We start from the raw sequence: 21622 nt of genomic DNA, 5'->3' as shown, positions 1-21622 counted from the left end.
TATATTTTTTTACCTGCAAGGTATTTGTGAGTGACACCCTGTAACGATATCAGTGGTGGCATAGCAGCACATGGCCACAGTACAGTCTGTGGGCCAGACACACACTGCCTTGCAAATGGGATTATATAACAGAAAAATAAAAAATATTTTTTTTTTATCTGCAAGGTATTTGTGAGTGACACCCTGTAACGGTATCAGTGGTGGCCTAGCATCAAGTGGCCACAGTACAGTCTGTGGGCCAGACACACACTGGCTTGCAACTGCGATGATATCACAGAAAAATAATAAATATATTTTTTTTTCTGCAAGGCATTTGTGAGTGACACCTTGTAACGGTATGAGTGGTGGCCTAGCCAGTGGCCACAGTACAGTCTGTGGGCCAGACACACACTGGCTTGCAACTGGGATTATATCACATAAAAATAATAAATATATATTTTTTTATCTGCAAGGTTTTTGTGAGTGACACCCTGTAACAGTATGAGTGGTGGCCTAGCAGCAAGTGGCCACAGTACAGTCTGTGGGCCAGACACACAATGGTTTGCAACTGTGATTATATCACAGAAAAATAATATTTTTTTATTTTTTTTATCTGCAAGGTATTTGTGAGTGACACCCTGTAACGGTATCAGTGGTGGCCTAGCAACAAGTGGCCACAGTACAGTCTGTGGGCGAGACACACACTGGCTTGCAACTGGGATTATATCACAGAAAAATAAAAAATAAAACATTTTTTATCTGCAAGGTATTTGTGAGTGACACCCTGTAATGGTATGAGTGGTGGCCTAGCCTTTGGCCACAGTGCAGTCTGTGGGCCAAACACACACTGGCTTGCAACTGCGATATCACAGAAAAATATATATATATATTTTTTTATATCTGCAAGGTATTTGTGAGTGACACCCTGTAACGGTATAAGTGGTGGCCTAGCAGCAAGTGGCCACAGTACAGTCTTTGGGCCAGACACACACTGGCTTGCAACTGGGATTATATTACTGAAAAATAAAAATACTTTTTTTTTTATCTGCAAGGTATTTGTGAGTAACACCCTGTAACGGTATGAGTGGTGGCCTAGCCAGTGGCCACAGTACAGTCTGTGGGCCAGACACACACTGGCTTGCAACTGCGATTATATCACACAAAAAAATATATATTTTTTTTTTATCTGCAAGGTATTTGTGAGTGACACTTTGTAACTGTATCAGTGGTGGCCTAGCAGCAAGTGGCCACAGTACAGTCTGTGGGCCAGACACACACTGGCTTGCATACGGGATTTTATAACAGAAAAATTTAATTTTTATATTTTTTTACCTGCAAGGTATTTGTGAGTGACACCCTGTAACGATATCAGTGGTGGCATAGCAGCACATGGCCACAGTACAGTCTGTGGGCCAGACACACATTGCCTTGCAAATGGGATTATATAACAGAAAAATAAAAAATATTTTTTTTTTATCTGCAAGGTATTTGTGAGTGACACCCTGTAACGGTATCAGTGGTGGCCTAGCATCAAGTGGCCACAGTACAGTCTGTGGGCCAGACACACACTGGCTTGCAACTGGGATTATATCACATAAAAATAATAAATATATATTTTTTTATCTGCAAGGTTTTTGTGAGTGACACCCTGTAACAGTATGAGTGGTGGCCTAGCAGCAAGTGGCCACAGTACAGTCTGTGGGCCAGACACACAATGGTTTGCAACTGTGATTATATCACAGAAAAATAATATTTTTTTATTTTTTTTATCTGCAAGGTATTTGTGAGTGACACCCTGTAACGGTATCAGTGGTGGCCTAGCAACAAGTGGCCACAGTACAGTCTGTGGGCGAGACACACACTGGCTTGCAACTGGGATTATATCACAGAAAAATAAAAAATAAAACATTTTTTATCTGCAAGGTATTTGTGAGTGACACCCTGTAATGGTATGAGTGGTGGCCTAGCCTTTGGCCACAGTGCAGTCTGTGGGCCAAACACACACTGGCTTGCAACTGCGATATCACAGAAAAATATATATATATATTTTTTTATATCTGCAAGGTATTTGTGAGTGACACCCTGTAACGGTATAAGTGGTGGCCTAGCAGCAAGTGGCCACAGTACAGTCTTTGGGCCAGACACACACTGGCTTGCAACTGGGATTATATTACTGAAAAATAAAAATACTTTTTTTTTTATCTGCAAGGTATTTGTGAGTAACACCCTGTAACGGTATGAGTGGTGGCCTAGCCAGTGGCCACAGTACAGTCTGTGGGCCAGACACACACTGGCTTGCAACTGCGATTATATCACACAAAAAAATATATTTTTTTTTTTTATCTGCAAGGTATTTGTGAGTGACACTTTGTAACTGTATCAGTGGTGGCCTAGCAGCAAGTGGCCACAGTACAGTCTGTGGGCCAGACACACACTGGCTTGCATACGGGATTTTATAACAGAAAAATTAAATTTTTATATTTTTTTACCTGCAAGGTATTTGTGAGTGACACCCTGTAACGATATCAGTGGTGGCATAGCAGCACATGGCCACAGTACAGTCTGTGGGCCAGACACACACTGCCTTGCAAATGGGATTATATAACAGAAAAATAAAAAATATTTTTTTTTTATCTGCAAGGTATTTGTGAGTGACACCCTGTAACGGTATCAGTGGTGGCCTAGCATCAAGTGGCCACAGTACAGTCTGTGGGCCAGACACACACTGGCTTGCAACTGCGATGATATCACAGAAAAATAATAAATATATTTTTTTTTCTGCAAGGCATTTGTGAGTGACACCTTGTAACGGTATGAGTGGTGGCCTAGCCAGTGGCCACAGTACAGTCTGTGGGCCAGACACACACTGGCTTGCAACTGGGATTATATCACATAAAAATAATAAATATATTTTTTTTTATCTGCAAGGTTTTTGTGAGTGACACCCTGTAACAGTATGAGTGGTGGCCTAGCAGCAAGTGGCCACAGTACAGTCTGTGGGCCAGACACACAATGGTTTGCAACTGTGATTATATCACAGAAAAATAATATTTTTTTATTTTTTTTATCTGCAAGGTATTTGTGAGTAACACCCTGTAACGGTATGAGTGGTGGCCTAGCCAGTGGCCACAGTACAGTCTGTGGGCCAGACACACACTGGCTTGCAACTGCGATTATATCACACAAAAAAATATATATTTTTTTTTTATCTGCAAGGTATTTGTGAGTGACACTTTGTAACTGTATCAGTGGTGGCCTAGCAGCAAGTGGCCACAGTACAGTCTGTGGGCCAGACACACACTGGCTTGCATACGGGATTTTATAACAGAAAAATTAAATTTTTATATTTTTTTACCTGCAAGGTATTTGTGAGTGACACCCTGTAACGATATCAGTGGTGGCATAGCAGCACATGGCCACAGTACAGTCTGTGGGCCAGACACACACTGCCTTGCAAATGGGATTATATAACAGAAAAATAAAAAATATTTTTTTTTTATCTGCAAGGTATTTGTGAGTGACACCCTGTAACGGTATCAGTGGTGGCCTAGCATCAAGTGGCCACAGTACAGTCTGTGGGCCAGACACACACTGGCTTGCAACTGCGATGATATCACAGAAAAATAATAAATATATTTTTTTTTCTGCAAGGCATTTGTGAGTGACACCTTGTAACGGTATGAGTGGTGGCCTAGCCAGTGGCCACAGTACAGTCTGTGGGCCAGACACACACTGGCTTGCAACTGGGATTATATCACATAAAAATAATAAATATATTTTTTTTTATCTGCAAGGTTTTTGTGAGTGACACCCTGTAACAGTATGAGTGGTGGCCTAGCAGCAAGTGGCCACAGTACAGTCTGTGGGCCAGACACACAATGGTTTGCAACTGTGATTATATCACAGAAAAATAATATTTTTTTATTTTTTTTATCTGCAAGGTATTTGTGAGTGACACCCTGTAACGGTATCAGTGGTGACCTAGCAGCAAGTGGCCACAGTACAGTCTGTGGGCCAGACACACACTGGCTTGCATATGGGATTTTATAACAGAAAATTACATTTTTATATTTTTTTACCTGCAAGGTATTTGTGAGTGACACCCTGTAACGGTATCAGTGGTGGCATAGCAGCACATGGCCACAGTACAGTCTATGGGCTAGACACACACTGCCTTGCAACTGGGATTATATAACAGAAAAATAAAAAATATTTTTTTTTTATCTGCAAGGTATTTGTGAGTGACACCCTGTAACGGTATCAGTGGTGGCCTTGCATTAAGTGGCCACAGTACAGTCTGTGGACCAGACACACAACGGTTTGCAACTGCGATTATATCACAGAAAAATAATATATATTTTTTTTTTTTTATCTGCAAGGTATTTGTGAGTGACACCCTGTAACGGTATCAGTGGTGACCTAGCAGCAAGTGGCCACAGTACAGTCTGTGGGCCAGACACACACTGGCTTGCATATGGGATTTTATAATAGAAAAATTACATTTTTATATTTTTTTACCTGCAAGGTATTTGTGAGTGACACCCTGTAACGGTATCAGTGGTGGCATAGCAGCACATGGCCACAGTACAGTCTGTGGGCTAGACACACACTGCCTTGCAACTGGGATTATATAACAGAAAAATAAAAAATATTTTTTTTTATCTGCAAGGTATTTGTGAGTGACACCCTGTAACGGTTTCAGTGGTGGCCTTGCATCAAGTTGCAACAGTACAGTCTGTGGTCCAGACACACACTGGCTTGCAACTGCGATTATATCACAGAAAAATAATAAATTAATTGTTTTTTATCTGCAAGGTATTTGTGAGTGACACCCTGTAAGGATATCATTTGTGGCCTAGCAGCAAGTGGCCACAGTACAGTCTGTGGGCCAGACACACACTGGCTTGCTACTGGGATTATATCACAGAAAAGCAATAAATAGATTTTTTTTTTATCTGCAAGGTATTGTGACACCTTATATGAATGGTGTGCACACTGTACTGTCTCTGGGCCACACAGTCACTCACTGGCTTGCAACTGTGATTATATGACAGATAAATAATATAAATTGACTTTTTTTTATCTCCAAGGTATTGTCTGTGACACCCTGTATGGATGGTGTGCACACAGTACTGTCTGTGGGCCACACAGTCACTCACTGGCTTGCAAATGCGATTATATCACAGAGAAATAATATAAATTGATTTTTTTTTATCTGCAAGGTATTGTCTGTGACACCCTGTATGAATGGTGTGCACACAGTACTGTATCTGTGCCACACAGTCACTCACTGGCTTGCAAATGCGATTATATCACAGAGAAATAATATAAATTGAATTATTTTTATCTGCAAGGTATTGTCTGTGACACCCTGCATGAATGGTGTGCACACAGTACTGTCTGTGACTGAGCCTGCAGCCTCTCACACGTGCAGGCAACTGCAATATACATATATATATATATATATATATATATATATATATGAAAAGCAGATGAGTCTGTGGACATAGAAGTTCAGAACACTGCCCTAGCTAACGCTTTCCCTATTAGATCAGCAGCAGCTACACTCTCCCTCCTCTCACTAAGAAAGCAGCTTCAGAATGAATCTAAAATGGATGCTGTCCAGGAGGTAGGAAGGTCTGGGAGGGAGGGTCTGCTGCTGATTGGCTCGAATGTGTCTGCTGACTGTGAGGTACAGGGTCAAAGTTTGCTCAATGATGATGTATAGGGGGCGGACCGAACATTGCATATGTTCGCCCTGAACTGTTCGCCGGAGAATAGTTTGGGACATCACTATTTACCAGTTGCCCCCCTAAAAAAACTGATTTAGGTAGGGCTGTAATATACCTAGAGTATACTTTCCGTATAGTGCATTTGATATTTGCATGAGTTGTGTGTGGTTCTGCTGAGATACCCCAGCTATACAGAGTGACAAACGCTATTTGAACAAATAATTTTAACTGGTGTGATGTACCAGTTGCCCCTCCAAAAAACAGATTGAGGCAGGGGTGTGAAATACCTAGAATATACTTTCCGTATAGTACATTTGTAATTTGCCGGAGTTTTGTGCGGTTCTACTGAGATGTTTGTTGCGGCAAAATAGATATTTCTGGAGACAGCATCCCCGTACTGTTTAACAGAATTGTATATATTCCCCATAGACATCAATACTAACCAGTCTCTATGTATGTTTTTCTTGCCACTCGGTTTTAACGTCGATACCCACTTACTTTTCTATATTATTACTAATATTATATTATCAGTGACATAATCCCTGTAGCTATATATAGGGATAATCGAGGTGCGTACATTTTTCATATATATATATATATATATATATATATATATTTTACTTTATTTTACTGATCCTTTTATCATTATACTACCTGCCTTTTAAAACTCCTTTTAATGTCATTGACTGATTTGTCAGATATATTTTCATGATTACTTGTTTATTGATGTTTGTGCACCTTTTTCTTATATGTCCAGTAGGCATTGTAGCATTTGTAGCATGGTTGGACTCCTGTGCGTTCCACAGGCTAACTTCCGGTCTCCTTGTTCCGGATTTGCACCAGGTGGAACGCATATTGCGTTCCACTTACTTTCACTATAGCCACTTATGCACCTATGTGTTCCACAGGCAAAACTTCCGGTCTCCCTGTTCCGGATATGCACTAGGTGGAACGCATATTGCGTTCCACTTATCTCTATTACAGCAACTTCCGGTGGCGGCCTATTTCCGGTTGCGGCTTACTCTGTCCCGGATACGGTCTGGTGGAACGCATGTTGCGTTCCACCCACCTGACTTCCGGCCATGTGATTTTACTATACGGAGAGACTAACGATCTGAGGGCAGTTTTCTATATAGTTCATTTAGATATAGGTGTTCAGCCTTATACTCATCAGAAGCCCCACCAATGTACCTTTATTTTATGATAAAAATAACCTTTATTCCGATGATGTCATTTCTTGTAACTCCACCCACTGTTTTGTTTTTGTTTTTGGCGCCAAAACGGCACATCCACATGCATTTAAAGCCCATACATTATGTCTGCTTTATATCCTGCTCCTGATGAAGGGGGTATTATGACCCCGGAAACGCGTTGAGCCGTACATTCACCAATAAAGAGGATTGATTACGTACCTTTGGATTTGTCTGCTGCTTTACCAACCAGGCTGTACATCCGGGTCGTAGACGTCAACCTTTAACAACCTACACGCGATCCCGGCTTAGGGGGGTGACTTGCCACAGGTGTCTTGATTTTATCCTTGTGGCGACCCCCCCTGTGAAGTGAGTGGATTTTTACCAATGATTTTATCTTTATTATTATGTTAATAGTTTTAATACTTTTAACCTTTTGGAAAACCTCTCATAGTATGCATCTATTTCTCATTCAGTTTTAGTGCTGGATGATTTTACCTATTAATACTACAAGTATCACCCTATTCCCGTCACCTTTTATCTAATATCGACTGTGTTCTACCTATCAGCTGATAGCACCTGAGTTTGGTGATCTTTGTTACCGTCAACGATCTTCTAACACCAACACCTACTTTTATTCTATTCTGTCCCTTGGGAGTTTGGCGCTCAACCGTATACATTTTTACAGTGACCGGTTTAACACTCGGGGTGGGTGACTACCCCTTGTTTTCTACCCTTCACTGATTCATCTCGACTTCTCTGTGGTGTTTGGTTATATCCCATACCAGAGCTGCCTCTCCATCATACTGTTCTCCTTTTTCTCTTCTCAATCGCTTCATCGTACGGTCCTGGTGGCGCCCCTTCTTTATCCTTTCCTTCAGGGACGAAACACAGTCCCTGGTAGCTCTTGGATAACCTCCTTCTTTTTTCTTTTCTCCACTTCTGCTCTACTGAGATGCGCCAGCTATACAGAGTGACAAACGCTATTTGAACAAATAATTTCAACTGGTCTGATATACCAGTTGCTCCCCCAAAAAAACGGATTAAGGCAGGGGTGTGAAATACCTGGAATATGCTTTCTGTATAGTTCACTTGTAATTTGCAGTAGATAACCTCCTTCTTTTTTCTTTTCTCCACTTCTGCTCTACTGAGATACCCCAGATATACATACAGACAAACGCTATTGGAATAAATAATTTCAACTGCTATGATATACCAGTTGCCCCCCCAAAAAATTGATTGAGGCAGGGGTGTGATATACCTATAATATCATTTCCATATAGTACATTTGTAATTTGCAGGAGTTGCGTGCGGTTCTGCTGAGATACCACAGCTATACAGAGTAAAAAACGCTATTTGAACAGAATTTTTCAACTGGTGTGATAAAACATTTGCCCCCACAAAAAACTGATTGAGGCAGGGGTGTAATATTCCTAGAGTATACTTTTCGTATAGTGCATTTGATATTTGAAGGAGTTGTGTGCAGTTCTGCTGAGATACTCCAGCTATACAGAGGGACAAACGCTATTGGAACAAATAATTTCAACTGGTGTGATGTACCAGTTGACCCCCAAAAAAATAGATTGAGGCAGGGGTGTGACATACCTAGAATATACTTTCCATATAGTGCATTTGTAATTTGTAGCAGTTGTGTGCGGTTCTGCTGAAAATCCCCAGCTATACAGAGGGACAAAATGTATTGGAAAAAAATAATTTCAACTGGTGTGATATACCATTGCCCCCCCAAAAAAAATTAATGAGGCAGGGGTGTGATATACCTATAATATAATTTCCACATAGTGTATTTCTAAATTTCAGGAGTTGTGTGCATTTCTGCTGAGATACCCCAGCTATACAGCATGACAAACGCTATTGGAACAAATAATTTAAACTAGTGTGATATACCAGTTGCCCCCCCCCCAAAAAAAAAAATGATTGAGGCAGGGGTGTGATATAACTATGATATAATTTCCATATAGTGCATTTGTAATTTGCAGGAGTTCTGTGTGGCTCTGCTGAGATACCCCAGCTATACAGAGCAAAAAACGCTATTGGATTAAATAATTTCAACTGGTGTGATATACCAGTTGCCACCCAAAAAAAAAACTGACCGAGGCAGGGGTGTGATAAACCTATAATATAATTTCCATATAGTTCATTTGCAATTTGCAGGAATTGTGTGTGTTTCTGTTGAGATTCCCCAGCTGCACAAAGTAGCAAACACTATTGGAACAAATAATTTCAACTGGTGTGATATACCAGTTGCCCCCCCAAAAAACTGATTGAGACAGGGGTGTGATATACCTATATTTTGTTTTCCATATAGAACATTTATAATTTGCAGGAGTTGTGTGCGGTTCTGCTGAGATACCCCAGCTATACAGAGTGGCAAACGCTATTTGAACAAATGATTTCAACTGGTGTGATATACCAGTTGCCCCCCCAAAAAAACTTATTGAGGCAGGGGGGTGAAATACCTATAAAAATAATTTCAATATAGTATATTTGTAATTTGCATGAGTTGTGTGCGGTTCGGCTGATATAACCCAGCTATACAGAGTGGCAAACGCTATTTGAACAAATAATTTCAACTGGTGTGATATACCAGTTGCCCTCCCTAAAAAAACTTGAATGAGGCAGGGGTGTGATATACTAATATATAATATCAATATGGTACATTTGTAATTTGCAGGAGTTGTGTGCAGTTCCAGATAAACAAAGTGTGATATACCTCTAATATAAATGTTGTAATTTCCAGGAGTTGTGTGTGATTTAGCGGAGATACCTTCGCTATACAAAGGGACCAACACTATTGGAACAAATAATTTTAACTGGTGTGATATACCAGTTGCGCCCCCCCCCCCCAAATAAGTGATTGAAGCAGGGATGTGATATATCTATAATATAATTTCCTTATAGTACATTTCTAATTTTCAGGAGTTGTGTGCGTATCTGCTAAGATACCCCAGCTATACAGAGTGAGAAATGCTAGTTGAACAAATAATTTCAACTGGTATGATATACCAGTTACCCCCCAAAAAACTGATTGATGCAGGGGAGTGATATACCTATAATATACTTTCCATATAGTACATTTGTATTTTTCAAGAGTTGTGTGCAGTTCTGCTAAGATACCCAAGCTATATAGAGTGAAAACAGCTATTGGAACAAATAATTGCAACTGGTGTGATATACCAGTTACCCCCCATAAAAACAGATTGAGGCAAGAGTGTGATATACCTAGAATATAATTTCCATATAGTGCATTTGTAAATTGAAGTAGTTGTGTGCGGTTCTACTGAGCTACCCCAGCTATACAGAGAAACACACACTATATGAACAAATAATTTCAACTGGTGTGATATGCCAGTCCCCCCCCCCCCCAAAAAAAAAAAAAAAAAAAAAAAAGATTGAGGCAGGGGTGTGATATACCTAAAATATACTTTCCATATAGTATATTTGTAATTTCCAGGAGTTGTGTGCCCTTCTGCTGAGATACCCCAGCAATACAGAGTGACAAACGCTATTTGAGCAAATAATTTCAACTGGTGTGATATACCAGTTGCCCCCCAAAAAACGGATTGAAACAGGGGTGTGAAATACCTAGAATATACTTTCCGCATAGTGCATATGTAATTTGCCGGAGTTGTGTGCGGCTCTGCTGAGATACCACAGATATACAGAGTGACAAACGCTATTGGATCAAATAATTTCAACTGGTGTGATATACCTATAATATAATTTCCATATAGTACATTTGCAGTTTGTAGGAATTGTGTGTTGTTCTGTTGAGATGCCTTAGCTATACAGAGGAACAAATAATTTCAACTGGTGTGATATAACGTTTGCACCCTAAAAAAACTGATTGAGGCAAGGGTGTGATATATCTAGAATATAATTTCCATATAGTACATTTGTAATTTGCAGGAGTTGTGTGCAGTTCTGCTGAGATACCCCAGCTATACAGACTGAAAAACGCTATTGGAATAAATAATTGCAACTGGTGTGCAATTATGACATATGCCCCCTAAAAAAACTGAATGAGGCAGGGGTGTTATATACGGTAAATAGAATATACTTTCCGTATAGTACATTTGCATTTTTCAGGAGTTGTGTGCGGTTCTGCTGAGATACCCCAGCTATACAGATTGACAAACGCTATTGGAAAAAATAATTTCAACTGATGTGATATACCAGTTGCCCCCCAAAAAAACTGATTGAGGCAGGGGTGTGATATACCTAGAATATTCTTTCCGTATTGTGCATTTGCAATTTGACGGAGTTGTGTGCAGCTCTGCTGAGATACACCAGCTTTACAGAGGGACAAATGCTATTGGAACAAATAATTTGAACTAATGTGATATACTTGTTGCCCCCCAAAAAAAATTATTGAGGAAGGGTGTGAAATACCTATAATATAATTTTCATGTAGTACATTTGCAATTTGAAGGAGTTGTGTGCGTTTCTGATAAGATACCCCAGCTTTATAGAGGGAGAAACGCTATTTGAACAAATAATTTCATTAAGTGTGATATACCAGTTGCTCCCGAAATTACTGAATGAGGCAGAGGTGTGATTTACCTAATATATAAATTCCATATAGTAAATTTCTAATTTGCAGCAGTTGTGTGCGGCTCTGCTGAGATACTGCAACTATATAGAGTGACAAACGCTAATCGAATAAATAATTTAAACTGGTGTGAAATACCAGTTGCCCCCTTTAGAAAATAGTGATTGAAGCAGGGGTGTGATATACCTATAATATAATTTCCATATAGTACATTTCTAATTTTATAGGAGTTGTGTGCGTACCCCAGCTATACAGAGTGACAAACGCTATTGGAACAAATAATTTCAACTGGTGTGATATACAAAAACTGTTAGAGGCAGGGGTGTGATATACATAGAATATCATTTCCGCAAAGCACATTTGCATTTTTTTATTTATTTGTTTTATTTTATATAACAAACATATAAAAAAATCATATATCCACCACCCTTTGGATAAAGAAGGAGAGAGATCAGAAAAAAAATAAAAAAAAACACCACATACGGCCCTAGTTCAACCATTTTTTCCATATTTTATCAATTTTTTGCTGCTCTCTCACTGTGTCCCTCGGACACCCCTTCTAATTTAATCAAATTAGCAACTGCTTCTGTAACTGTAACTGTAACACTGTAGGATGATCTACATTTATCCATTTCTGAACTATGAGAAGTCTAGCTTGAAATAGTACTTTACCTAAAACCAATCGTATCTCTTTATTTAGTTTAAAATGTTCTGTAGCTCCTAATATACAACCTACTGGATCTTCAAAGACTTGAACACCCAGAAATTCTAATACAATTTCAGCAATTTCTTTCCAATACCTAAAAAGTTTAGGACATCTCCAAAAACAATGTATAAGATCCGCCTTCTCTCCTTTACGTTTTGGGCACTTATCAGAAGTTCTCAAGCCCATTCTCTTTAACGCCCAGGGAGATCGGTGTAGCCTATGGACTATAAAAAACGGAGACATCTTATGTGAGCCCCTTTCCGACACCATAATATAACTTCTGAGAGCATCATTCCATTTTTCTTCCGTAAGAGACGGGAGCACTTTTCCCCATTTTTCTCTGGCAAGTATTGTAATCCTTTTTTTTTTTTTTTTCATCAACATCCCATATCTTTTTGCCGTTATTCCTCTTTTATCTCTTCCATTAGTGAATTAATCTATTCTATCTGAATGTTCCTTTCTATATTTATCTAACTTCATCGATGTCCTCACTGCATTTTTGAGCTAAAAATATTTATAAATATCTTTTGGGGGATCCCAAACTCCCTTACCAAGGTACCAAATCCTTCAGTTTATCTTCCTCAAATACTTAACCTAGATATTTCACTCCCTTTTTATCCCAGTCTATGTAAGACCTAATCATTTGCAATTCCTTTAAATTAATATTTTTCCAAATAGTTGTGCACTGCAAATAACCTTTAATATCTATTTTTTTTAACTTCCACCCATATATATTCCATTGAATTCAATATTCTATTTTCTATATTTTTCCCCAACATTCCTGTCTCTAAAGCCTCTAGTTGATTCATTTCCCCTCTCCGAACCGTTTTCATTAATTCCTCCCTACCCGCTAAACCATTTAAACTTCCCTTTATCTGACTATATTGTGTTATTAAATAATAATAAAAAAAATGATTAGGAACTGTTAATCCCTCTTACTGGAAGCTGAAGCACTTCTCTCTTTAATCTAGGAATGGCACCTTTCCAAACAAAATCCCCCATTAAACTATCTAATAGCCTAAATATTTTCTTCGGAAACCTCATTGGGGCGTTTTGTAAAACATACAGTATTTTTGGAAGAAAAATCATTTTTATTAAATTCACCCGACCCTGAATTGACAACGGTAATATTTTCCAAATATGTATTTTAGTTCTAAGTTCTTTTATTAAGGTGAGTACATTTGCCTTTTTATATTCCTCTATATTTCTGGGAATTTGTATACCTAAATATTTAAAACTCGTGTGTTTTTCAAGCACGTGCACCCTTAAGCCATTCTGTAATTGCCCCTTCCCTAATAACATCATATGGGATTTACCCCAGTTAATGTTTAAGCCTGAAAAAAAAAAAAAATCTATTATATCTATTACTCTATTAAACTCATCCCCAGTGTTGTGCATAAATAAAAAAAAATATCATCAGCATACATTGATAATTTTTTTCCTTCCCCATATTGAAAACCCTTAATCTCTTTATTTTTTTCTTATTATACATGCCAAGGGCTCTTTTGTGATAGCAAATAGTAATGGGGAGAGAGGGCATCACTGCCTGGTCCCCCTATAAAGGGCAAAAGGCAGGGACAAGCTCCCATCCACCATCACTCTAGCCCTTGGATTGGAGTATATAAGTTGAATCCATCTTATAAATCCCTCCCCTATGCCAACCCTTTTCAGAACTGCCCATAGATACTCTCACTCAATACAGTCAAATGCCTTTTGGGCATCCAGTGAGAGTATGGCTTTCTCGTCAGTTTCTGTTTTATTGGCTTCGATATTAAGGTACAGCATTCTTATATTTGAATATATCGTTCTTCCGGGTATGAAACCTGTCTGATCTTCATGAATTATTTCTTTAACCCTTTCATGACCAAGGGTCATTGATGCCCCAGTGTCCAGGTCAAAATTTACAAATCTGACATGCGTCACTTTATGTGGTAATAGCTTTGGAACACTTTTACTTATCTACGCCATTCTGAGATTTTCTTGTGACACATTGTACTTCATGATAGTCATATATTTGAGTCAATATATTTCACCTTTATTTATGAAAAAATCCCAAATTTACAAAAAATTTGGAAAAATTCACAATTTTCCAAATTTCAATTTCTCTGCTTCTAAAACAGAAAGTCATACCTAATAAAATATGTATTACTTAACATTCCCCATATGTCTACTTTATGTTGGCATCATTTTGGAAATGTCATTTTATTTTTTTAGGACATTACAAGGCTTAGAAGTTTAGAAGCAATTCTTAAAATTTTTAAGAAAATTTCCCAAACCCACTTTTTAAGGACTAGTTCAGATCTGAAGTCACTTTGTGGGGCTTACATAGTGGAAACCCCCCATAAATGACCCCATTGTAGAAACTACACCCCTCAAGTTTGCAAAAAACTGATTTTACAAACTTTGTTAACCCTTTAGGCATTCCACAAGAATTAAAGGAAAATGGAGATGAGATTTCTAAATTTCAAATTTTTGGCAGATTTTCCATTTTCAATTTTTTTTTTCTTTAACACATTGAGGGTTAACAGCCAAACAAAACTCAATATTTATTACCCTGATTCCGCGGTTAATATAAACACCCCACATGTGGCCGTAAACTGCTGTACGGGCACACGGCAGGGCACAGAAGGAAAGGAATGCCATACGGTTTTTAGAAGGCAGATTGTGCTGGATTGGATTTCTGAACGCCATATGTTTTTTTATTTTTCTGCCGATCGTCTTGTGCAGGGGCTCGTTTTTTGCAGAAAGTGTTGAGATTTTTATTGGTACCATTTTTGGGTACATAGGATTTTTTGATCATTCATTATTACACTTTATGGGGCAAGGTGACCCAAAAATTGGCTGTTTTGGAACAGTTTTCATTTATTTATTTTTACAGCGTTCATCTGAGGAGTTAGGTCATGTGATAGTTTTATAGAGAAGATCGTTACGGACGTGGCAATACCTAATATGTATACTTTTTCTTATTTATTTAAGTTTTACACAATAATAGCATTTCTGAAACCAAAAAAAAATTATGTTTCAGTGTCTCTACAGTCTGAGAGCCATAGCTTTTTTATTTTCTGGGCGATTGTCTTAAATAGGGTATCATTTTTTGCGGGACGAGGTGACGGTTTGATTGGTACTATTTTGGGGGTCATATGCCTTTTTGATCGCTTGCTGTTGCACATTTTGTAGTGTAAGGTGACAAAAATTGTTTTTTTTTGCACACTTTTTATTTTATTTATTTTATGGTGTTTATCGGAGGGGGTCTATCATGTGATATCTTTATAGAGACGGTCGTTACGGATGCGGTGATACCTAATATGTGTATTTTTTTTATTTTTTATTTTTTTATAGGAAAAGGCAATTTATTTATTTTTATTTATTTTTTTTATTTCTTTTTACTTTTATTTTTTTTTCACATTTTTTTTAAATCAAGTCCCTCTTGGATCATGAAGATCCAGTGGGGCTGATGGCTGTATTATACTTTGCAATGCTCTTGCAATGCTCTTGCTCTTTGCAAAGCGTCCGGTTGCCAGGGCAACCATCGGGGCTGCCATCGCAGCTCAGCAGCCCTGATGGTGGAGAGAGGGAGCCCCCTCCCTCTATTAACCCCATGGATGCCGTTGCCGCGGCATCTTTGGGGTTACAGAATTTACAGCAGAGTGTCAGCATAGAGCTGACACTCTGATGATGGCGGCGGCTCAGGAATGGAGCTGCCGCCATTAAACAGCAGGGGGGCAGACGGGAGGGGGCAGCGCTGGAAGGGGGGGGAGAGCCGCCGCCATCAAGCCAGCAGGGGGCGGACTCAAGGAGGGGGCAGCACTGGGCACAGATGGGCTGCACAGATCGGGGGGGTTCTGGTGTCTGCACAGATCGGGGGCGGGGGGGGGGGGGCGGCACAGATCGGGGGGCTGCATGGATGGGGGGGCGCACAGACTAACCAATCAGATCAATTGCCAGCAAGGGGCCACTCTGATTGGTCCCTTGCTGGCATTACTGCACTGTATGCTGTCCGTGACAGCATACAGGGCAGGGGCAGAAGCTTTAATCCAAGCGCTTTGCAGCGCTTGGATTAAAGAGCTGCCAGAACGTATATATATATATACGTGGTAGCTGCATGGGGTATGTGCAGCTATCACGTATATATACAGATTGCGGTCAGGAAGGGGTTAATCACCTTAGAAAGCCTACCCGCCAAAACCTTTATTTAACAGATATATTGGTCTATATGAACCAGGATCTAATTGTTCTTTACCCTTTTTTGGAATCAAAGTAATAATTGCTTCTTTCTTTGAGTCTGGTAAAACGCCAATTTTTTGGGCCTCACACAATTTCGCTCTTAATTCTGGTATTAACACCTGCGCAAAGGTCTTATATATTTCAAAGGGGAGTCCATCGCACCCTGGTGTTTTTACTGGTTTCACCATACCCAAAACCTCTTCTATTTCTGAAATAGATATTTCTTTTTTCCAGGTATTCCTTTTGGGGCTTAGATATCTCTTAGGACAATCTGATCTAGATATTGGTCCAGATCTTTTTTGGCATATTGTGCGTTAGACTTATAAAGTTCCTGAAAGTACCCCACAAAACCTTTTTTAATTCTTTCAGGTGAACTGACTATTATATCACTATTATCTCTAATCGCCCCTATTCATGATTTCCCTCTTAGATTTTTTTACTATACCTGCTAAGATTTTTCCCACCTTTTCTCCCTCTGAGGCTAGCCGAAACCCTTGAAAGAGCAATTCTTTCCTAGTTCTCTCTATCTGGTATAACTTTCCCTTTTCATGTTCCTCCTCCCATTTTTTTCTTATTATTTCCAGTGGGGTTCATTATGCATGCTAATCTTGCTTCTTCTAAAAAAAAATCCAATAAATTACCTTTTTCTTTAGTCATTTTTTTTCCAATAATTCACCTTTTTAAATAAAGATCCTCTTAAATATGCGTTAGCGGTATCCCAAACTATCAATTTATTAGCAGAGTTATTATTCTCCTGAAAGAAATTCTTTAACTCCACCAATATACTTTCTTTATCTCGAATTAACGATAACTACTGGGAATTGAACTTAAACATTGGCAAAGTTTGCTTTCTGTTCAAATCCAATTCCATTACCACAGCACTATGATCGGATAAGGCCATAGGCAAATACTTTATCTTAATCCTATTTTGGGACATTCAATTTTTATTACCCAAAGCCATATCTATTCTTGACCACGTTTGGTGTGATTTAGAATAACAAGAATACATGCTTTCTTCTGGGTTCAGATAGCGCCAGACATCTGTCCAGTTAAACTCCAAGGCCAGTTTAAACAAATCTACATTTTGTATTATTCCCCCCTCTGCTAGACATTCTATCCCTGAGTGGATCCATTACAGCATTATAATCTCCTATCGCGATCATTATACATTCTTGTCTGTTCAACATGAATCTATGCACCTCATACAACACATCTGGCTTATATGGCGGAGGAATATATATATTTGCGATTACCATTTTAACCCCTTCTATGTTACATTGTAAGAAGAGGTACCTACCACAGTCGTCCGCCTCATATGCCACACACTCAAATTTAATCTTATCATGTACCAAAATTGAGACCCCTCTAGAATAAGTAGTGTATACCTAATGATACCCTTCCACTATCCATCTCTTCTCCAGCCACCTTTAAAGATTCTTTAACTAAATGTGTCTCTTGGAGGCAGACGATGGCTGGCAAAAACCTCTTTATCCACTCAAAGATAGCATATCTCTTTATCCTTTCTCGCAGACCTCTTAAATTTAACAAAAGTATCTTAATCATCTAGCAGAAGAGGAAGAAAAACAAACAAACAACAAAAAAAACACCCCCTCTCTCTTCTGGATAGCTCCCCCTCTGCTGGTCAGCAGTCGAGGCAGCTCCATTACTTAGCATAGTGGCTCCTTATCCCCCCCTCCTCCCCCTCCCCCTCAAAAGCCCATCCTGTCCACCCATTCATTAGCTTCTATAGGTGTCTGAAAAAATTCAACCTTTCCTTTATGTTCCACCCTTAGCTTTGCAGGAAAGAGTAAGCTATACTTCAGGCCTGCCTCCCTTAATCTCTTTTTTTTTGCAGTTATAAACTCCTTTCTACGTGCATTGGTATCTGCTGAATAATCTGGAAAAAGTCTTATCTTTTCACCATGTATCTGATATTTTTCAGAGGTTCTAGCATCAGACAGTATTGTATCTCAATCCTTAAAGAGTAAGCATTTCACCAGCATGTGTCTAGGGTGATCCCCTAGGATCCTCTTATTTTTGTAGGAACCATGTGTGCTCTTTCAATAGCAAACAGGGGAGAGAGGATGCCCTCCTTGCAGTTCTCCTTTATCCATCGCTCAATAAATTCTGTACAATTATCCTCTTCTTCCCGTTCTGGAATCCCTACACATCTTATATTTGTTCTTCTCGATCTGTCTTCTTTCTTAATTTATTAATTTTTGTTCCATCTTATTATTTATCTGTTTTAGAGATACAACCTCCTTCTCTAATTTTTCAACAGAATGCTCCAGAGACGGGATCCTTTTTTCCATCTCATATAATCACTGTCTTATTTTCTCCAGCTCACCGCGTATTACACTAACATCAGTTTGCACTGCCCCAATCTGTATCACTATACTCCCCATTACAGTTTCCGTCTTAGAGACAGTATGAAGTATCTTTCATCAATTTTTGCATCCATCTCTGCAGGTACCACAGGGGTTCCTTGTTCTCCTGTGATGTCTGCAGTCACATTCTCCTGTGTCGAAATACGTGTCTCTGTCTCTAAAGTTTTTTTTCTTTCTGTAAAGAACTGGACACTGGGGAGTTAGGGATCAGAAATTTATTTAAGCTATGCTGTGTTGCCCACTCTCTAACCCTGTTGCTGATATTCTAACGCTTGCGCCACTAAGGCCACGCTGTTCCTCTTTCTTCTTTGGGGGCATTTTTTACTTCTCTTTTTTTTTTCTTTTCTTTTTTTTTCTCTCCTTCTCTTCCCCTTATTTCTTTTTTCCCCTCTCTCCTCTTCTTTTTTTCTTTTTTCTCCCTTTCCCCCTCCCTTCCTTCCCCTTCTTCTTTCCTCACCCTTCCTCTTTCCCTACCTCCTGTCCCCTTTCCCTACCCCCTCTCTTTCTATTTCACCTCTCCTCCTTCCCTTTCCCTCTTTTGTTCTCTTTATCTTTTCCTTTCTCCCCCTAAGGTGACGAATGAGGGGAAAAATATCACAATATCAGAAATAGAGACACTTTCAAGGGGGAAGGGTCCAACTATTGCAACTATTACCCAACACTTATCTCAGAACTATAATAATCTTAATCACAAATATTGAGCCAGCTATCATCAAATACTATTTGCAATGTGTTAGTGTATTACGGACAAATAGTCCAGTTAAACAAGACCATTGGCTGTGCCTTGGTCCAGATATTATTAGGAAAAAATAAAAAAAATATTTAGAGCAAGCAATGGTAGTGAAGGGAAAAAAAAATTAAATAAAAAAAAAAGATACAATTAGCAAATAGTATATTTCCAGCTATCCGCAGATAGTCAAATGAGACACCTCCAAGGACAGTTCCTTAGTCTAAATATGTTTAGTCAGGGAGGGAGATACAGAGAAACCGAAGGTTTGCAATAGTTAAACCAGTGGGAGAGGTGCCAGCATAATAAATTTAAAGCAGGGGGTTAGGAATGGTTAGTCCAAGGAGAGGAATTCCAGAGAGGGTTAAGGTCAGGGTCAGGACTGTAATATATGGATCAATCCACTGTATAAAATACTCTACAGACGTCTGTATATCTTCACCCCCCCCCCCTTTTCTTCTTCCTTTCACTATACTCTCGCTTTCCTCCAACAAAGGACAATCAGTCACCACAAGTATATCAAATGTTGCAGAATGTCTGCACAGCCTCTGATTTCCTCTCTTCAACTTGGGTGTTATATACCTAGAATATAATTTCTATATAGTACATTTGTAATGTGCAGCAGTTATGTGCAGTTCTGCTGAGATACCCCAGCTATACAGACTGAAAAACGCTATTGGAATAAATAATTGTAACTGGTGTGACATAAAATTTGCCCCCTAAAAAAAATGATTGAGGCAGGGGTGTGATATACAGTAAATATAATATACTTTCCGTAAAGTGCATTTGTAATTTGCAGGAGTTGTGCGGTTCTGCTGAGATACCCCAGCTATACAGATTGACAAACGCTATTGGAACTAATAATTTCAACTGGTCTGATATACCAGTTGCCCCCCCAAAAAAACTGATTGAGGCAGGGGTGTGATATACCTAGAATATTATTTCCGTATTGTGCATTTGTAATTTGATGGAGTTGTGTGCGGCTTTGCTGAGATACACCAGCTTTACAGAGGGACAAACGCTATTGGAACAAATAATTTGAACTAATGTGATATACTTGTTGCCCCCCAAAAAAACATATTGAGGAAGGGTGTGATATGCCTATAATATAATTTTCATGTAGTACATTTGTAATTTGCAGCACTTGTGTGTGTTTCTGATAAGATACCCCAGCTATATAGAGGGAGAAACACCATTTGAACAAATAATTTCAAAAGGTGTGATATACCAGTTGCTCCCCAAAATAACTGAATGAGACAGAGGTGTGATTTACCTAATATATAAATTCCATATAGTAAATTTCTAATTTGCAGCAGTTGTGTGCGGCTCTGCTGAGATACTGCAACTATATAGAGGGGCAAATGCTAATAGAACAAATAATTTAAACTGGTGTGTAATACCAATTGCCTCCTTAAAAATAGTGATTGAAGCAGGGGTGTGATATACCTATAATATAATTTCTATATAGTACATTTCTAATTTTATAGGAGTTGTGTGCGTTTCTGTTGAGATATCCCAGCTATACAGAGTGACAAACGCTATTTGAACAAATAATTTCAACTGGTGTTATATAGCAGTTGCCCCCCCCCCCCCCCCAATAAACTGATAAAGGGAGGGGTGTGATATACATAGAATATCATTTCCACAAAGTACATTTGCATTTTGCAGGAGTTGTGTGCAGTTCTGCTAAGATACCACAGCTATATAGAGGGACAAACACCTTTTGAACAAATAATTTCAACAGGTGTGATATACCAGGTGCCCCCCCAAAAAATGTATTGATGCAGGGGTGTGATATACCTAGAATATACTTTACGTATAGTGCATTTGAAATTTAAAGGAGTTGTGTGCAGCTCTGCTGAGATACCCCAGCTATACAGAGTGACAAACGCTATAGGAACAAATCATTTCAACTGGTATAATATACTAGTTTCCCTAAAAAATCTTATTGAGGCAGGTGTGTGATATACCTAGAATATAATTTCCATATATTACATTTGTAATTTCCAGGAGTTGTGTGCGGTGCTGCTGAGATACCCCAGCTATACAGATTGACAAATGCTATTGGAACAAAAAAATTCAACTGCTGTGATATACCAGTTGCCCC

This window comes from Bufo gargarizans, chromosome 2 (genome assembly GCF_014858855.1).
Source record: "Bufo gargarizans isolate SCDJY-AF-19 chromosome 2, ASM1485885v1, whole genome shotgun sequence".
NCBI classification, from domain to species: Eukaryota; Metazoa; Chordata; class Amphibia; order Anura; family Bufonidae; genus Bufo; species Bufo gargarizans.
Note: the sequence above shows the minus strand (reverse complement) of the source record.